This window comes from Spinacia oleracea, chromosome 1 (assembly GCF_020520425.1).
Source record: "Spinacia oleracea cultivar Varoflay chromosome 1, BTI_SOV_V1, whole genome shotgun sequence".
In the NCBI taxonomy this organism is placed as follows: Eukaryota; Viridiplantae; Streptophyta; class Magnoliopsida; order Caryophyllales; family Amaranthaceae; genus Spinacia; species Spinacia oleracea.
The window spans coordinates 32,469,282-32,487,623 of NC_079487.1; the positions used below are offsets into that span (position 1 = coordinate 32,469,282).

The 18,342-nt window shown below is 40.8% G+C and overlaps 1 pseudogene; it reads left to right on the plus strand.

The window, feature by feature from the left end:
• Positions 1-3,159: 3,159 nt before the first annotated feature.
• On the plus strand, positions 3,160-14,375 carry LOC130463716 (uncharacterized; annotated as a pseudogene).
• The last annotated feature ends 3,967 nt before the right edge of the window (positions 14,376-18,342 follow it).

Below are 18,342 nucleotides of genomic sequence, written 5' to 3' on the forward strand. Positions count from 1 at the left end.
CATCAAAGCATGACCTGCCGTTGAATCTACCAGCCGGTCTATCTTGCACAAAGGGAAGCTGTCTTTTGGGCAAGCCTTGTTTAAATCTGTATAATCCACACACATTCTCCAGGATTTGTTGGGTTTTGGCACCAACACTACGTTTGCCACCCAATCTGGATATTGACTTGGCCGAATGAACCCATCCTCTAACAACTTCCGAACTTCTTCCGCTGCGGCTTTGTTTCTTGCTTCCCCATGATTTCTCTTCTTCTGACGAACAGGTTTTAAAGACTCATCTACATTGAGTTTGTGGACGGCTATGCTTGGATCGATGCCCGGCATTTCTTCCACAGCAAAGGCAAAAATGTCTTGGAATTCTCTCAAGAGAGTGACCAATTGTGCCCCAAGCTGGTCGTCAGGAGAGACCCCTACTGGTACCGTCCTATCTGGACGTGCTTCATCGAGGATGATTTCATAATGCCCACCAACCGGCTTAGGTCGTCTGGCTTCCATGTGCGCAGTGGCAATGGTGAAGGTTTCTTTCCTGACGTTCTCCTCTATCTCATCTAGCTTTCTTTTAGAGCTTGTTCGTGCTTCGTCGGTTTTTCCCCAAGCCTCGGGGCTTAGCGTAGTGAGATAACAGTCTCTTGCTAGCTGTTGATCACCATGAATAGTGCCGACCTGGCCTTTATCGCAAACATATTTCATAAGATGAGTGACGACCACCGCTTTGGCCTGGTTTAAAGTTGGACGCCCTAATATGATATTATAGGCTGTGAGGTCTTCCACAATTAGAAATCGGACGTTCAGGTTCCTGCTCTGATGCCGACTTCCCACCCGTAGGGGCAAAGTGATTATCCCTTGGGGATGAATTATGCCGCCTCCGAATCCAATGATCAGGTAATGTATCTTTTCAATGGTCTTGGGGTCATGCTCAAGACGATTTAGACAAGCTGTGCTGATAATGTCAGACGAACTCCCCGTATCTACTAATATGCACCTTACCTTGAGGTTTGCTACCTTCAATTCAATAACCAGGGGATCGTCGTGTGGAGTGGCGATCTTGCCCCTGTCTGATTCACAAATCTCCACGTTAGGGAAGTGGTCCATTGGGGCTTTTCTAGACAACATGACCTGTCCCAATAGGCTTGCATAGTCCTTTTGACCTCTCATTGTTGGGCCACCAGCGACCAGACCCCCAGAAATGACGGCCACAATTTCTGGATCAGTATCATTGCCGTCACGGCGGTATGACGGTGACTTGCTTTTCTTGTAGAATTTCTTACCACTTCCTCCTGCACTTGAACTGAGATACGACTTCAAGAACCCTTTGGCAGCTAACCCATCAAGAGCCCTCCGCAAACTCTTGCAATCTTTTGTTTTGTGTCCTACATCACAGTGGAACTTACAATAAAGAGAGCTGTCCCTAGTTTCCACCGGCGACTTCATGGGAAATGGACGGTCAATCTCATATCTATCGCTGACATCCAGCAATATTGTGTACAGGTCAGTGTTGTATTCGAATCTTTCTTTATCATAGGGACGTCCTCTCTTCAGTCCTTGAGACTGAGTCGCCTGATAACCTCTCTTTTCAATGGCCCATGTTCCATTAGGACGGCTGGTCTTCTTGTCCGATTTGTCCTTTCGCTGCGGATGGTCAGTGGTCTCTGTTCCCTTAGACTCTTTCGGGACGGAGCAGATTTCAGTGGCATGAATGAAGGACTCGGCCTCATCTAGAGCGTCTGCCATAGTTCTAACACTTTTCTTAACCAAGTCAAACTTAAAAGACCCCTTCTTAAGTCCCCCGAAGAAATTATCAAAGGCCACACCGTCAGGTAAGTCTGGAATCTGTCCAGACTCCAAATTGAAACGTCGAACATAGCTTCGCAAGGACTCATCTTTCCCTTGCTGTATTCGGCCCAAATGCATGCTCGTCTTCTTCTCCTCCTTATAAGCCATAAATCTTGCAGAAAACAACATCTCTAACTCCGCATAAGTATTGATCGTTCTCGCGGGCAACTTCTCGAACCATTTTGAGGCAACTCCCTTCAGAGTGGACGGGAAGTATTTGCACCAGGTTGCATCGGTGGTTCCTTGGACATACATATGGTGCCGATAGGCCAAGAGATGCACATCAGGGTCAGACGTGCCGTCATAGGCGTCAATAGCTGGCGGCTTCACTTTAGGCTCCTTGGGAGCGTTCATGATATCAGTACAGAATGGAGTGGTGTAATCAAGGATAATGCCGGCCACTCCCTGCTGAATATGGCATATGGGATCCTTCCTCCTATTCTGGGATGTCCTACGCCGCTCGCTGTCCGCACGGCTGGCATGAGTCCTGGTGAGACGGCGCGAAGGGGCAGCGAGGGGTGAATCCTGCATGACGGGAGTGGAACCAGTATCTGACAGCTCAGTTTCTTGTGGCCTATCCAGCTGAATGATCGGTACTCTTCTGGACGGTTCAGGTTCAGGCCAAAACGTTGGTAGAACCCGACGCGGAGCTATGGGCTGGAAGGAAGTTCTGGTTCTATCAACGCGTCTGTCATGATCGTCATTTCGTGCTTGGTCTTGCCGCCAGACATTAGACCGAGTGAGTCCATTAAAGAATGGTATTCCCGTCCCCTGAGACTGAGAACGGATAATTTTGATCTCATCTTGTAGAGTGTCCATCTGCGCCTTGAATCCAGCGAGGATATCTTTAAGCTGCCCAGCAGACACCGGCAAATCTGGGTTTTCTTCCATAACTGTGTCGGCATCAGCTCTCAAATGGCCGCCTGGAGGAAGCAAAGGTTGACCCGTCTCATCGTCTACTTGAACCTGCTCAAGTTGAGGCTCAGGAGGAGGTTCAGGACGGCCACCTTGTCCTACAGACGGATTGCTTCTGTCGTCCCTCCCTCGAGGAGGACGATCACCATTGATTGCAGTTTCATCGTTTTCGTTTCGACTGATGGGCCCGTCTCCGAAGTGTTGGACGTCTACCATGTTACCTTACCTCCCCACAGACGACGCCAAATGTTGTGGGAGTTTTTCCTTTGGATGATGACGAGGAGGTATCAGGTTCCACGTAGTGTCAAGTCCAGTCCACGTCGGCGGCGTACCTACAAAACAAGAATATTCCCGAAGGAATATTCCCTCCGATGCTTAAGTAAGACACGAGTTTTTAGGAAGATGTAATCAATGAACGTAAAGCATTAAAGGTAAGTAGTAGAATGTTTCTCTATCTAGAATTGTGTGTCCATTTCTTGGGAATTGGAGGTATTTATAGTCTCCCCCTTTTAGGGGAAAACCCTAGAATCATGTCACATGATTGGCTAGTTCATTAGATAATGACATGTGTCACTATCACAACATTCCTTATGGGCCATGGGCCTGAAAAGGGACTCTTTCATCAGCATAGGCTGATTCTTGGGTGGCAGCCAAGATATGCAGCTGACCAGTGATCGGGTGCCACATGTCGCGTGACATTGATGCCACGTAGGTGGGGTATTTTTACCCACATCAGTTGGGTGACATATTTGTATTTGATGAGGGCGGCGAGGATGAGGAGGTGGAAAAGTATGAAGCTCCAATGTATGATACGAATCTGGTTCTTAGAACTCTACAAACCCAGATTGTATCTACTGATTCGGACCAACGAGATCAACTATTTCATACTAAATGCCTAATAAAAGATAAGTGGTGTAGCGTGATTGTTGATGGGGGGAGTTGTACTAATGTTGCTTCTAGTGAAATGGTTTCAAAATTGGGCTTAATCACTACAGCCCATCCCAAACCATACGCACTCCATTGGCTCGATGATGGTAATAGTATGAAGGTGTCGAAACAAGTGAGGGTTGGTTTGACTATGGGTTCATATGAGGATGAAATTCTTTGTGACGTTAATCCTATGGATGCTTGTCATATATTATTGGGACGTCCTTGGCAATTTGATAGAGACGTCGTACACAAGGGGTGAAGCAATGAGTAGGAGTTGAGAGACAAAGGCAAGAAAATTGTGTTAAAGCCTATGTCGTCACAAGCGATTCGATCTATGAGTACGAAACAAAAGAAGAAGCTAAATCTCACCATGTTGGCTAGTGAAGGAGAGATTGAGCAAGCCCTTGATCATGGAGAAATGGTGTATTTTCTCGTGGCTAAGGAAGATTCAATAAAAGGTAAGAACTGGAAGGAGGGAAGCCCCATTGCCGAATTGCTTTTTGAGTACAAGGATGTGTTTCTCGACGACTTACCACCAGGTTTGCCTCCAATTTGTGGTATTGAACATCAAATTGATCTTGTTCCAGGAGCTTCTTTGCCTAATAAGGCTGCCTATCGCTGCGATCCGGAGGAAACAAAGGAGTTACAAAAGCAAATTGATGAACTTGTAAGTCGGGGTTATGTTCGAGAAAGCTTGAGTCCATGTGTGGTTCCAGTTTTGCTTGTGCCTAAGAAGGATGGAACATGGCGAATGTGTGTTGATAGTAGGGTTGTGAATAACATTACCATTAAGTATCGTTTTCCAATTCCAAGACTTGATGATATATTAGATGAGCTCCATGGTTCGATGGTATTTTCAAAAATTGATTTGCGAAGTGGCTATCATCAGATTCGAATGTGTGAAGGAGATGAGTGGAAAACAACTTTCAAAACAAAACATGGGTTGTATGAGTGGACCGTCATGCCATTTGGTCTCACTAATGCTCCTAGTACGTTTATGAGGCTAATGAATGAAGTGCTTAAGTCATTCTTGGGCAGATTCCTTTTGGTTTATCTTGATGATATATTGGTGTATAGTAGGAGCGAATAAGAGCATCTGATCATCTGAGGCATGTTTTTGAAACCCTTAGAGCTCAAAAACTCTATGGGAAACAAGAGAAGTGCTCGTTCCTTGTTGATAGTGTGGTATTCTTGGGTTATGTAGTTTCGAAAGATGGAGTTTCCGTGGCAGTCCAAGATCGAAGCTATCAAATCCTGGCCTAGTCCTAAAACTATAAGCGAGGTTCGTTCGTTTCATGGCCTTGTGATACGGTCATGGATGAAGGTGATGGTCAAGATGACGGTCTTATGCTAACAATTGGAACCAAAGATGATTTAGGTTCGATGGCTCATTTTGTGTGCATGGTGACTTGGATTGAGTGAGTCGTTTGATGGTCCGTTTAATCAAGTTCGTTTGGTTGTCCGTTTAGGCTTATCTTTATTTGTTTTCGTTTAATTCAGTTTAATAAGGGGACATTTGTTTTAATCCCATTTAAATTCAGTCTTGTACTTAGCTTTAAATATTGCTGTTTGTAAAAAAGGTTTTAAGCCTTTGTAACCTCCAAATTGGTGACTGAATTAGGAGGCTTTTAGAGCTTTGTAACCACCGGTTTTAAAGGCTTTTAAATGGCTTTTAAATGGCTGTTTAAAGCTCTTGTAACCACCGGTTTTTAGCTGAGTGTTTAGGCTATTTATAGCCAGCTTGTTGAATGGAATAAAACAACCAATTTTGAAGAATAAATACTTGTTTTCAGTTTACTTTGAATTATTGATTATAATTCAACCTTTACTTTGTTTTGGACGTGTTTCCTACTCAAAGAGCCGATTGTGAGTCAATAGGTCTTGCCTTTGAATCACGTTTGACGAGCTATAGGTCTAGCTTGTTAATCAACTATCCTTACTCATACAACGAGCTTTTAAACTATCGAGCATGTCTAGCGGCAATCATACCTATTGATTGACTTGCGGCAAAACCACGCTCGTCAGAAAATGTGACGAGCCCAACTGCTAACCCAAGCGGCATAATCGTTCCTCCTTGCGGCAAAACCACTTGAAACTAAGGATTGTTAGCTATAGGACGCAGTGGCAAAGTACCAAGCCGCCCGTGATGTTGCCGTCCATCTTTTTCTGACGAGCTACCCGTTTTAGACGCGGCATTAAGACCTGCCTCACGACAATCATACCTGTTCACTTGAATAATGGTTAAGAAGGATCTAACGTATAAAACACAGATAGAAATAAACTAAAGGAGGCAATGTGTATCCCCATTCATTCAAGACGCCTAAAATGGCGCACAAAAACAACAAAAAATAAAGTGTTAGTGCTCAGCAGGCACAAAAGTACATACGCCGGCGGCGCAAAACATAGATAAACTTAAATTGCTTTTCCCTCAGGCACATAAACATCAAACTAAAATGTTTTATCCTAAAAGGCACATAAATAAAAAATCAGGAGGCAGAGGCATCATCTTGTCGTCAGACGGCACAAACTCTGGAGGCGGCAGACCAAAACGTTCAGCAGCAAGAACAACAGAACTATGCTCCAAACGCCGCTCAAACTAGGCGAGGTCATACTCCTCCATGTGGTTCTTCCACGCATGCTTGACAACATCCTTCATAGCCTGCTCTCACTGGTCATAAGACTCAATCAGACGCTCCTTCAAAGCACGAACTTGCGAACTGGCGGCTTCCAGCTCTCTCTGCACACGCTCGGACTGATTGGCTAACTCCTAAACTTGAGGATAGTCCTCAAGTTGAGTTTGGAGCTCCACCTTTTCAGCCGTGGACTTCTTGTTCTACGCCACCATCAATGTCATGTCCTTGTCCTGTTGAAGGATCTTCTTGAGTAGCTCCGCCTTGCTCGACTTCAGCGCCGCCTATTCCTTTGTCTGGAGATCTATGGTCGTCTTCTTTCCAATGCGAATCTCTTCAATGGATTTGAAGGCATAGTCACCATGGTGGACGGCATCGGAGGTCTGCACTTTGAGTTTAGCGGCCTTCTTCTTCCTCCAATTTTTGCAGAACTCCATACGAATGAACAACTACAGAGTAAGATCGATATGTTGGCAGGCACCCCCGAAAACAAAATAAAAAACCTAATGATACGAGTTAACAAACTGAAAATACTGACTAGGATAGTAGATTAGCAAGCTAGACCTGTAGCTCGTTAATCGTGATTGCAAGGCAAGACCTATTGACTCACAATCAAAGCCAAGGCTAGGAATCACGTCCCAAACAATGACAAAACCGAATTATAAACTATAATTCAAGGAAACTGAACACAAGTGTTTTATCTTCAATGTTGGATGATTATTCTTGATACGGTCATGGATGAAGGTGATGGTCAAGATGACGGTATTATGCTAACAATTGGAACCAAAGCTGATTTAGGTTCGATGTCTCATTTTGTGTGCATGGTGACTTGGATTGATTGAGTCGTTTGATGGTCCGTTTAGTCAAGTGCGTGTGTTGGTCCGTTTAATCAAGTGCGTTTGATGGTCCGTTTAATCAAGTGCGTTTGATGGTCCGTTTAATCTTATCTTTATTTATTTTCGTTTAATTCAGTTTAATAAGGGGACATTTGTTTTAATCCCTTTTAAATTCAGTCTTGTACTTAGCTTTAAATATTGCTGTTTGTAAGGAGGGTTTTAAGCCTTTGTAACCTCCAAATAGGTGAGTGAATTAGGAAGCTTTTAGAGCTTTGTAACCACCGGTTTTAAAGGCTCTTAAATGGCTGTTTAAAGCTCTTGTAACCACCGGTTTTAGCGGAGTGTTTAGGCTATTTATAGCCAGCTTGTTGAATTGAATAAAACGACCAATTTTGAAGAATAAACACTTGTTTTCAGTTTACTTTGAATTATTGATTAATTCAACCTTTTCTTTGTTTTGGACGTGTTTCCTAATCAAAGAGCCGATTGTGAGTCAATAGGTCTTGCCTTTCAATCACGTTTGATGAGCTATATGTCTAGCTCGTTAATCAACTATCCTTACTCATACAACGAGTTTTTAAAATCGTATCATTTGTGGTATCAGAGCTGTTGTTCGTGATTCTTACGAGCTAAAATGGATTTTGACGATCCTGACTTTCTACAACATCTCCAAAAAGCCTTGAAGAACGTTCGAGATGGGGGATTTCGAAGGCATCCTAGACGTGATCCACTACGGGTTCTGGATGAATTCAAAGTTACGGAACTTCCTGAATTTGTTGGTGGAACAGATCCAGAAGGTTATTTGGAACGGGAGCGCAAGATAGAGCGAATGTTCGATTTCAAGGACATTGATGATGAGAAGCGTTGTAAGTATGCCATATTGAAGCTAGGACGAGGAGCTTCATTGTGGTTCGAATCACTGAAATACAAGAGAATTCATGATGGGAAGGAGAAAATCACCTCTTGGGAGTCTTTGAAACGTAAGCTACGTAAAAGGTATGTGCCAACAACTCATAGAATAACGACTTATCGTAAAATTGCTGAATTGAGGCAAGGGAAAATGAGTGTGGCTGAATATATTGATGAGTTTGAAAAGTTGTCCTTAATGGGGGAGATTGAGGAACAAAAACTGTCTAGATTTTTAAGGGGTTTAAACTACAATATTGCCAATACCGTAGACCTTTATCCATATTCTGATTTTGATACTCTTTGTGGACTTTGTTTAAAATTGGAAAACCAAGGGAAGGCAAAATATGGGGGAGGGTCAAGTATGGATGGTAAGGACAAGTCTTGGTCTAAATCCGAACCTATCTTGAAACCAAACACATCACCTAGTACCGTAGGTTCAAGTAATTCTATGGCTGCCCCAAAATTAGTTAACTCAACCAAAGAAACAAGTCTGTCCAAGGTGCGTTGTTTTAAGTGTCAAGGGTTTGGGCATTATCAAAATGCGTTAATAAACGGGTATTGACCTTGAGAGAAGCTGTTAAATGTCGTGAGGACTTGTTTGAAGAGGAGTAGAGGTTGGGGGCGTATTTGTTTTTGATGAGAATGGCGATAAAGAGGAGGAGGAGGGGTATGAGGCTCTAGTTTATGACACAAATCTGGTTCTTAGAGCTCTACAAACCCAAATTGCACCTAATGATTCGGACTAACGAGATCAGTTATTCCATACTAAATGTCTAGTGAAAGATAAGTGGTGTAGTGTGATTATTGATGGGGGGAGTTGTACCAATGTTGCTTCTAGTGAGATGGTTTCGAAATTAGGCTTAATCACTACAGCCCATCCTAGGCCTTACGCACTCCATTGGCTCGATGGTGGTAATAGTGTGAAGGTGTCGAAACAAGTAAGGGTTGGTTTGACTATGGGTTCGTATGTGGATGAGATTCTTTGTGATGTTATTTCTATGGATGCTTGTCATATTTTGTTGGGTCATCCTTGGAAGTTTGATAGGGACGTGGTTCACAAGGGGAGAAGCAACGAGTATGAATTGAGAGACAAAGGCAAGAAAATTGTGCTATATCTATGTCATCACAAGCGGTTTGATCCATGAGTGTGAAGCAAAAAAAGAAGCCGAATCTCACCATGTTGGCTAGTGAACAAGGGATTGAGCAAGCTCTAGATCATGGAGAGTTGGTTTATTTGCTCGTGGCTAAGGATAGTTCAATCGAAGGCCAAAATTGGAAAGAAGGCAGTCCCATTGCCGAGTTACTTTTTGAGTTCAAGGATGTATTTCCCAACGAATTACCACCAGGTTTGCCTCCTATTCGTGGTATTGAACATCAAATTGATCTTGTTCCAGGAACTTCTTTGCCTAATAAGGCTGCTTATCGTTGCAATCCGGAGGAAACAAAGGAGTTGCAAAAACAAATTGATGAACTTGTGAGTCGAGGCTATGTTAGAGAAAGCTTGAGTCCATGTCCTGTTCTGGTGTTGCTTGTGCCTAAGAAAGATGGGACATGGCGTATGTGTGTTGATAGTAGGGCTGTGAATTACATTACCATCAAGTATCGTTTTCCAATTCCGAGACTTGATGATATGTTAGATGAGCTCCATGGTTCGAAGTTGTTCTCAAAAATTGATTTGCGGAGTGGTTATCATTAGATAATGATGCGTGAAGGAGACGAGTGGAAAACGACTTTCAAGACAAAACATGGTTTGTATGAATGGACCGTCATGCCATTTGGTCTCACTAATGCTCCTAGTACGTTTATGAGGCTAATGAACGAAGTGCTTAAATCATTTTTGGGCAGATTCGTTGTGGTATATCTTGATGACATCTTGGTGTATAGTAAGAACGAAGAGGAGCATCTCATTCATTTGAGGGATGTTTTTGAAACCCTTAGAGCTCAAAAACTCTATGGGAAGCTAGAGAAGTGTTCATTCCTTGTTGGTAATGTGGTAATCTTGGGCTATGTGGTTTTAAAGGATGGGTTGTCCATGGACCAGTCCAAGATCGAGGCTATCAAATCATGGCCTAGTCTTAAAACTATAAGTGAGGTGCGTTCATTTCATGGTTTTGCTTCATTTTATAGATGTTTTATTCGTGATTTCAGTAACATTACTAGTCCTATTACTAGTTGTTTGAAGAAAGGTGCGTTCGTATGGGGAGAGGACGCTCAAAAGGCATTTGATGTAATTAAGGAGCGTTTGTGTGCTGCTCCTATTTTGGCATTGTCGGATTTTTCTCAACCTTTCGAGGTCGAGTGTGATGCTAGTGGTGTGGGAATTGGTGTTGTTTTGGTCCAAGGTAAGCGTCCCATAGCTTATTTTTCGGAAAAGTTAGGGGGTGATCGTTTGAATTATTGCACTTATGATAAAGAGTTCTATGCCATTGTTAGAGGTTTGGATCATTGGAGTCATTATTTGCGTTCTAGTCACTTTGTCTTGCATTCTGATCATGAATCTTTAAAGTATATTAATGGGCAACAAAAATTGAATCCAAGGCATGCTAAATGGGTTGAGTTCTTGCAATCCTTTCATTTTTCTTCGAAGTACAAAGATTGTAAGAGCAATGCGGTGGCTGATGCATTATCACGGAGATATACTTTGCTTGCTACACTTGATGTTCGTCTATTGGGGTTTGAGACCTTGAAAGACTACTATCGTGATGATGGTGACTTTGGAGTTGCATTTGAGAAATGTGCAGTTGGTGCCTATGGAAGGTACATGTTGCAAGATGAGTTTCTTTTCAAAGGCAATCGTCTTTGTATTCCCAAGCACTCAATTCGTGAGCTACTAGTTCGTGAGGCTCATGGTGGAGGGTTGGCTGGTGACTTTGGCATAGCTAAGACCTTGCAGATATTGAGGGAGCATTTCTATTGGCCTAAAATGTTGGGCGATGTAACGAACATTATGGGTAAGTGCGTGACTTGTCATATGGCCAAGAGTTCTTTCAAGCCCGGTTTGTACTCACCATTACCAGTTCCGGTTCGTCCTTGGGAAGATGTTTCTATGGATTTTATAGTAGCTTTGCCTCGTACTCAAAGAGGTAAGGATGCTATCATGGTCGTTGTTGATAGATTTTCCAAGATGGCTCACTTTGTTTCTTGTCACAAAATGGATGATGCTTGTAATGTGGCTGATTTGTATTATAAAGATATTGTTCGTTTGCATGGAATTCCCAAGACTATTGTTTCTGATCGTGATTCCAAGTTTTTGAGTTACTTTTGGGATACATTGTGGAGAAAGGTGGGAACCAAATTGTTGTTTAGCACTTCACATCACTCTCAACTGATGGGCAAACGGAGGTTACAAATCGAACCTTGGGAACGTTGTTACGCGGGTTGGTAAGTAAGACGCAAAAGGATTGGGATGTCAAGCTTGCTCACGCTAAATTTGCTTATAATCGTTCTTCTACTTATGCTACTGGTCATTCTCCGTTTGAAGTGGTATTCCATTGCCAAAAGATGAGTTGGTTCACAAAGATGCCGATGCCAAGTTGAAATCTATGATGAAATTGCACCAACAAGTTCGTGACCGTATTGAAGCTATCAATGCCTCTTATAAACAGAAATCAAAGAAGAATCGCAAGCCTCGGGTGTTTGTCGAAGGTGATTTGGTTTGGGTTCATTTGAGGAAAGAGCGTTTTCCAAGCAAACGCAAGAACAAGCTTATGCCTAGGGCTAAAGGTCCTTACAAGGTGGTTGCACGTGTGAATGATAATGCTTACAAGATCGAGCTTCCGGGAGATTATGGTGTCCATGCTACTTTCAATGTAGGTGACCTCGATGATGATGGCTTTGCTGAATTGAGGTCAATTCCTTTTAAAGGGGGAGGGGATGATACGGTCATGGATGAAGGTGATGGTCAAGATGACGGTCGTATGCTAACAATTGGAACAAAAGCTTATTTAGGTTCGATGGCTCATTTTGTGTGCATGGTGACTTGGATTGAGTGAGTCGTTTGATGGTCCGTTTAATCAAGTGCGTTTGATGGTCCGTTTAAGCTTATCCTTATTTGTTTTCGTTTAATTCAGTTTAATAAGGAGACATTTGTTTAAATCCCATTTAAATTCAGTCTTGTACTTAGCTTTAAATATTGCTGTTTGTAAGGAGGGTTTTAAGCCTTTGTAACCACCAAATTGGTGACTGAATTAGGAGGCTTTTAGAGCTTTGTAACCACCGGTTTTAAAGGCTCTTAAATGGCTTTTAAATGGCTGTTTAAAGCTCTTGTAACCGCCGGTTTTTAGCTGAGTGTTTAGGCTATTTATAGCCAGCTTGTTGAATGGAATAAAACAACCAATTTTGAAGAATAAACACTTGGTTTCAGTTTACTATGAATTATTGATTATAATTCAACCTTTAATTTGTTTTGGACGTGTTTCCTACTCAAAGAGCCGACTGTGAGTCAATAGGTCTTGCCTTTCAATCACGTTTGACGAGCTATTGGTCTAGCTTGTTAATCAACTATCCTTACTCATACAATGAGTTTTTAAACTCGTATCACCTTGCTTTATTTTATAGGCGTTTTATTCGTGATTTCAGTACCATTACTAGTCCTATTACTAGTTGTTTGAAGAAAGGTGTGTTCGTGTCGGGAGAATACGCCCAAAAGGCGTTTGAAGTAATTAAAGAGCGTGTGTGTGCTGCTCCTATTTTGGCATTACCTGATTTTTCTCAACCTTTCGAGGTCGAGTGTGATGCTAGTGGTGTGGGAATTGGTGCTGTTTTGATCCAAGGTAAGCGACCATAGCTTATTTTTCGGAGAAGTTAGGAGGTGCTCGCTTGAACTACTGCACTTATGATATAGAGTTCTATTCCATTGTTAAAGCTTTGGATCATTGGAGTCATTATTTGCGTTGTAATCACTTTGTTTTGCATTCTGATCACGAGTCTTCGAAGTATATTAATGGGCAACAAAAATTGAGTCCAATGCATGCTAAGTGGGTTGAGTTCTTGCAATCCTTTCACTTTTCTTCAAAGTACAAAGATGGTAAGAGTAACGTGGTGGCTGTTGCACTATCACGAGGATATACCTTGCTTGCTACACTTGATGTTCGTTTGTTGGGGTTTGAAACCTTGAAAGATTATTATCGTGACGATGGTGATTTTGGAGTTGCATTTGAAAAATGTGCAGTTGGTGCCTATGGAGAGTACATGATACAAGATTGGTTTCTCTTCGAGGGCAATCGTCTTTGTATTCCCAAGCACTCGATTCGTGAGCTACTAGTGCGTGAGGCTCATGGTGGAGGGTTGGCTGGTCACTTTGGTATAGCTAAAACCTTGGAGATATTGAGGGAACATTTCTTTTGGCCTAAGATGTTAGGCGATGTAACGAACATTGTGAGTAAGTGTGTAACTTGTCATATGGCCAAGAGTTCATTCAAGCCTGGCTGGTACTCACCGTTACCAGTTCCGGTTCGTCCTTGGGAAGATGTGTGTATGGATTTTATAGTAGCTTTGCCTCGCACTCAAAGGGGTAAGATGATATCATGGTTGTGGTTGATAGATTTTCAAAGATGGCTTACTTTATTGCTTGTCACAAGACGCATGATGCTTGTAATGTTGCCGATTAGTATTATCGAGTGATTGTTCATTTACATGGGATTCCCAAGACCAGTGTTTCAGATAGTGACTCCAATTTTTTGAGTTATTTTAGAATACATTATGGAGGAATGTGGGAACCAAACTGTTGTTTAGCACATCGCATCACCCTCAAACTGATGGGCAAACGGAAGTTACAAATCGGACCTTGGGAACATTGTTGCGAGGGCTGGTAAGTAAGACTCAAAAGGATTGGGATGTCAAGCTTGCTCAGGCTGAGTTTGCTTATAATCGTTCTCCTAATTATACTACTGGTCATTCCCCATTCGAGGTTGTATATGGAATTAATCCATACCCATTGGATTTGATTCCAATGCCAAAAGACGAGTTGGTTCACAAAGACGCCGAAGCTAAATTGAAGTCCATGATGAAGTTGCATCAACAAGTTCGTGATCGTGTTGAATCTGTTAATGCATCTTATAAGCAGAAATCAAATAAGAATCGAAAGCCTCGGGTGTTTGTCGAAGGTGACTCGGTATGGGTTCATTTAAGGAAGGAGCGTTTTCCAAGAAAACGCAAGAACAAGCTTATGCCTCTGGCTGAGGGACCTTACAAGGTGATTGCACGTGTGAATGACAATGCATACAAAATTGAACTTCCGGGAGATTATGGTGTCCATTCTACTTTCAATGTAGGTGATCTCTCACCCTATCTGGATGATGATGGTCTTGCTGAATTGAGGTGAATCTCTATTATATAAGTCAGCTCCTGAGGTTATTTTAGTAACTTAACTTTTCGTGTCCACCATGAAAAAGACTAAAATACCCCCTCCTATTACTCACAACCCAATCGCGTAAAACGTAATCTCTAACCTATTCCTCCGCTGCTTCTTTCTCCCGTACTTTCTCTCTCCTCAGTTCTCAAATCTTCGGTTCTCAAATCTTCTCATCGCTGCTTCACTCTTCGCCGCATCACTTCACTCAAATTTAAGAGTCGAGGAAACCCTTCAAATTTTGTCTTGATCGAAAAAGTTGTGGATTTGATTTTTATTCTGGGATCATTTTGAGACTCAGAGGATTTGAGGAATCATCAGCGGATTAAAATGGAGAAATCGAAAACGAGGTGGTGATCCGCCACCGTCAACGATGAATGTGGAGTCATCATCATCACGTGCGCCGAATTCTCTAGCGTCAATCTCTGGATTGGAGATCCCCGACGGCGTCGACGTCAAGAACGTCGGCGATTCGGCCAACGTTGTCGTCGAGAAGCCGTGTACGGCGGAGATCAGTAAGGCGAATACTTACTTTTATTCCTTTTTTTGATTTAATTCATCAATTGCTTAATTTATATACCTTACTTCGATTCCTGTTTTTATTTGATTCAGTAAGGCGGAACGATCTATCCTCCAAATCAGAAGGTTGGTTATTTTCATTATGAAATCTCGAATTTCTCGAAATATTCACCCATTCTTTTACTTGAATTAGTCTGTTTATTAATGGAATTTTTGTTTGAGAATTTGATTCATCTACATTATTCAAAGTTCTTGAGAGTTGGAGATTTGATTGATTAAAGTTACAGTTCTTAGTCAATTTTTTTTTTATCAATTGACTAGGGTTTCCGATAAATCTCAATTTTTTCCCTAGGGTTTTTGGGATTTTTCTTAGGCAATTTTTTTTATCAATTGATTAGATGATTTATCTTCAAAATGGAGATGTTTCTGGAATTTGATTTTTCGCATTTAATTTTTTCTCTTGGTTTTTTTTTATAAAACTTTTTGGGATTGTTTCTGGAATTTTTAATCTGATAATTCAATCTCTATTTATTTTCAAGAGGTATTCATGCCAGTTGCACCAGTACTTTCAGCTTAATTTGTCACATCTGATATGTCGGTTTAACTGCATACCAGATCAAGAATGATGCCTTAGAAACCGGTGAACTCGATTACATTAATGGAGGTACACATTAATACAACAGCTCCATATGTTCAAACCGTTTGAACATATAGGCTTACTTTCTACAGAAATTTGATAAGTTATCTGCAATTTTTTTTCCAGCTGCAATCGTATGCTATCAAATAACATGGAATTTCCTTGGCCTTCCTGAAGTTATTGTACCGGTGAGAATACAATTCTTTTACCCTTTGCATTACTTATGTAAGTGAAAATGCGGTTAATCCTGTCACTCTTCCCTGAACAAATTCAATTACTTTTGTAGATTGGTTGCCTATCGGTCTACAATTTATCGGAAAATTTGGGGCTGAAGCAACATTAATTCACATAGCTTCTGCACTCTAGGTAAACCTTCCTGTTTTCAAGAACCCGTCTTGAAAAACTGTTATGGTCTTGCCATGATTTTACCAAAATAACTCTCATAATTGTCTCCTTCCAAATTTATCTCTTTGATTGCATGTATTATGTTTCTTTTATGGGATGATTTTATGATTTGGAAATTCTGATATCGATTTGAACTAGGATTTAAGAGGGTTAAGCAGGGTCCTCTTCCTAAACTTTTGGGTATAAACCCGAAAGAAATGATTGATCCTTCAATTATCAACTCCTACAAGTTGGTGGTACCTAATGGTTGTTTTCCTATGAAAGAATTCAGCTTTCAAAAACCGATGTGATGAATCGGTCATATTCTAATCCGGTATGGTGCATGGAAGGATCAACCACAAGCAGAAAACAGATAGTGATGAAGAATTCAATGTCAGATATTTTGAGTTTCAATGAAGATGCTAGCACTAAATGTGCTTCTTCTGCCAGCAACTTTTGTTCTTTTATGGTTATGTGATTTGATTTTCTGTTTGAACCCTCCTTTTTGGAAAAAAATCTTCCTTACTTTCCCAATTGATTGTCCTAATTTTTGTTGTTGTTTGATTGCTGTGTTTATAATGCAAAATTTCCATTTTAGTAACTTAATTGTTTCAGTCTAGCTGATTTTGATTTTTCAAGATTAGATATATTTCATTTTGCAAAATTTGGTTTTTAACCTAGGAATTTCCTTAGTACGGAGTATAGAATTTGTATTTTTGATTTGGGGTGTCTTGGATGTAATTTGTGGTTGTTTTGTAGGATTTGGTTTTCCTCATTTTATGATTTATTTGTTTCACTTTTGGTTATTTTTAATTTTTTGAGCTACCCAATTACTTAACTGTTAACAAAATTTTGGGTATTTTTTTGTTGTTGCCTTCAATTGTGTGGCAATGTTGAATTTAGCTAAATTTGGCATTATTTGTGCTTCAAGTGTCTATTGGTATCTCATATTTTAGGAGCCGTAGTGATTTAGTGAACCATGAATATAATATGTTAGTTCACTTGGGAATACACACCGGATAGAAAAAAAGATGAGGTGTGTGGTGTGTGTGTAAAAAAGCTGCGGATTTTATCATTACTCTCTGGCTATTGGATGAAGGTGTTTTTATGAGGAGAATCTTTAGAATACTTGAATTGGACCCTCGAAGTTTATGGATTACCATGTAGACATCTGCAGTTAGGGTGCTTTACTGATTTGAGTTCTTGCTGTTCTTATTTCTTAAGCTTAACGTATGATATTTTTTTTAGAAATAACACAAGTATTAATCTGATGGTGAACAATAATACACATCATTGAAGGTAATTTCAGATGATTTCTTTGCAGGGATAAAATAACTCCAAGTACTGGATCTCAGCAATATCCAAGTCTGGTGGCATTACCTACCTCAATATGTTTTCTCACAAACTTAAAGACTCCGTGTGGAAAACAATAACCTTAAAGATGGATCTGCACTTGGAGAGCTGAAATCACTTGAAATTCTTAGCTTGCGGAAGTCTTCATTTGGCAGGTTTCCAGCTGAGATAAAAAGTTTAAGTAATCTCCGTTTACTAGACTCGAGTGACTCCCAAGTTGGCGAGTTTCCAGCTAATGTGTTATCAAGACTCCTACATCTGGAGGAACTGTGAGGTAGCTACAGTGACTAGGAGGTAAAAGAAACGAAAAGCAAGAGAAAGACTACTCTGCTTGATCCCATATCTGGCTGTCTCTACAAGATCATGGGATCTCTTTAAGAAGTTTGCAGAAAATGTTGAGGATATTTATTTAATTTTCTATCTACATAACTTATTTTTATGTGATATGGATATTCATATATTAGATATTTCATATATTAGATATTTCATACTGTATTTATTTTGAAATAATTTTACAGGGTGATAGAGTACCATTACGCAAGTACATCGCAAGCAAATAAAACTATTATGTTAATTTTTTTACTTTGGTATTATAATTTAGTTATTTCATCATATAAGGGGATGAATATTATTTTTCTTGCCTACCGTTTGTGACAATTAAATATTACAACACAATTTTAGTTTTTATACTCACGCACGCATCGCGTGCATATAAGACTAGTTCCTTTTAAAGGGGGAGGTGATGATATGGTCATGAATGAGGAAGGCTCGTTAGGTGATGGTCGTGTACTCACAATTGGAAGCGATGCTTATTTGGGTTTGATGGCTCGTTGTGTGTGTATGGTGTCTTGCATTGAGTCCGTTTGATGGTCCGTTTGATCAAAGATGCATGCTACACATAATCTGGAAGCAACAAGTTTATTGCTTTTGTTTCTTATGTTTTATTTAACTTAATAAGGGGACAATAGGTTAAATGCCTCATTTAGTTCATTCCTTTAATTAGCTTTATTTTTCTGCATTTAGAGGGGCTTTTGAATCAGCTTGTAA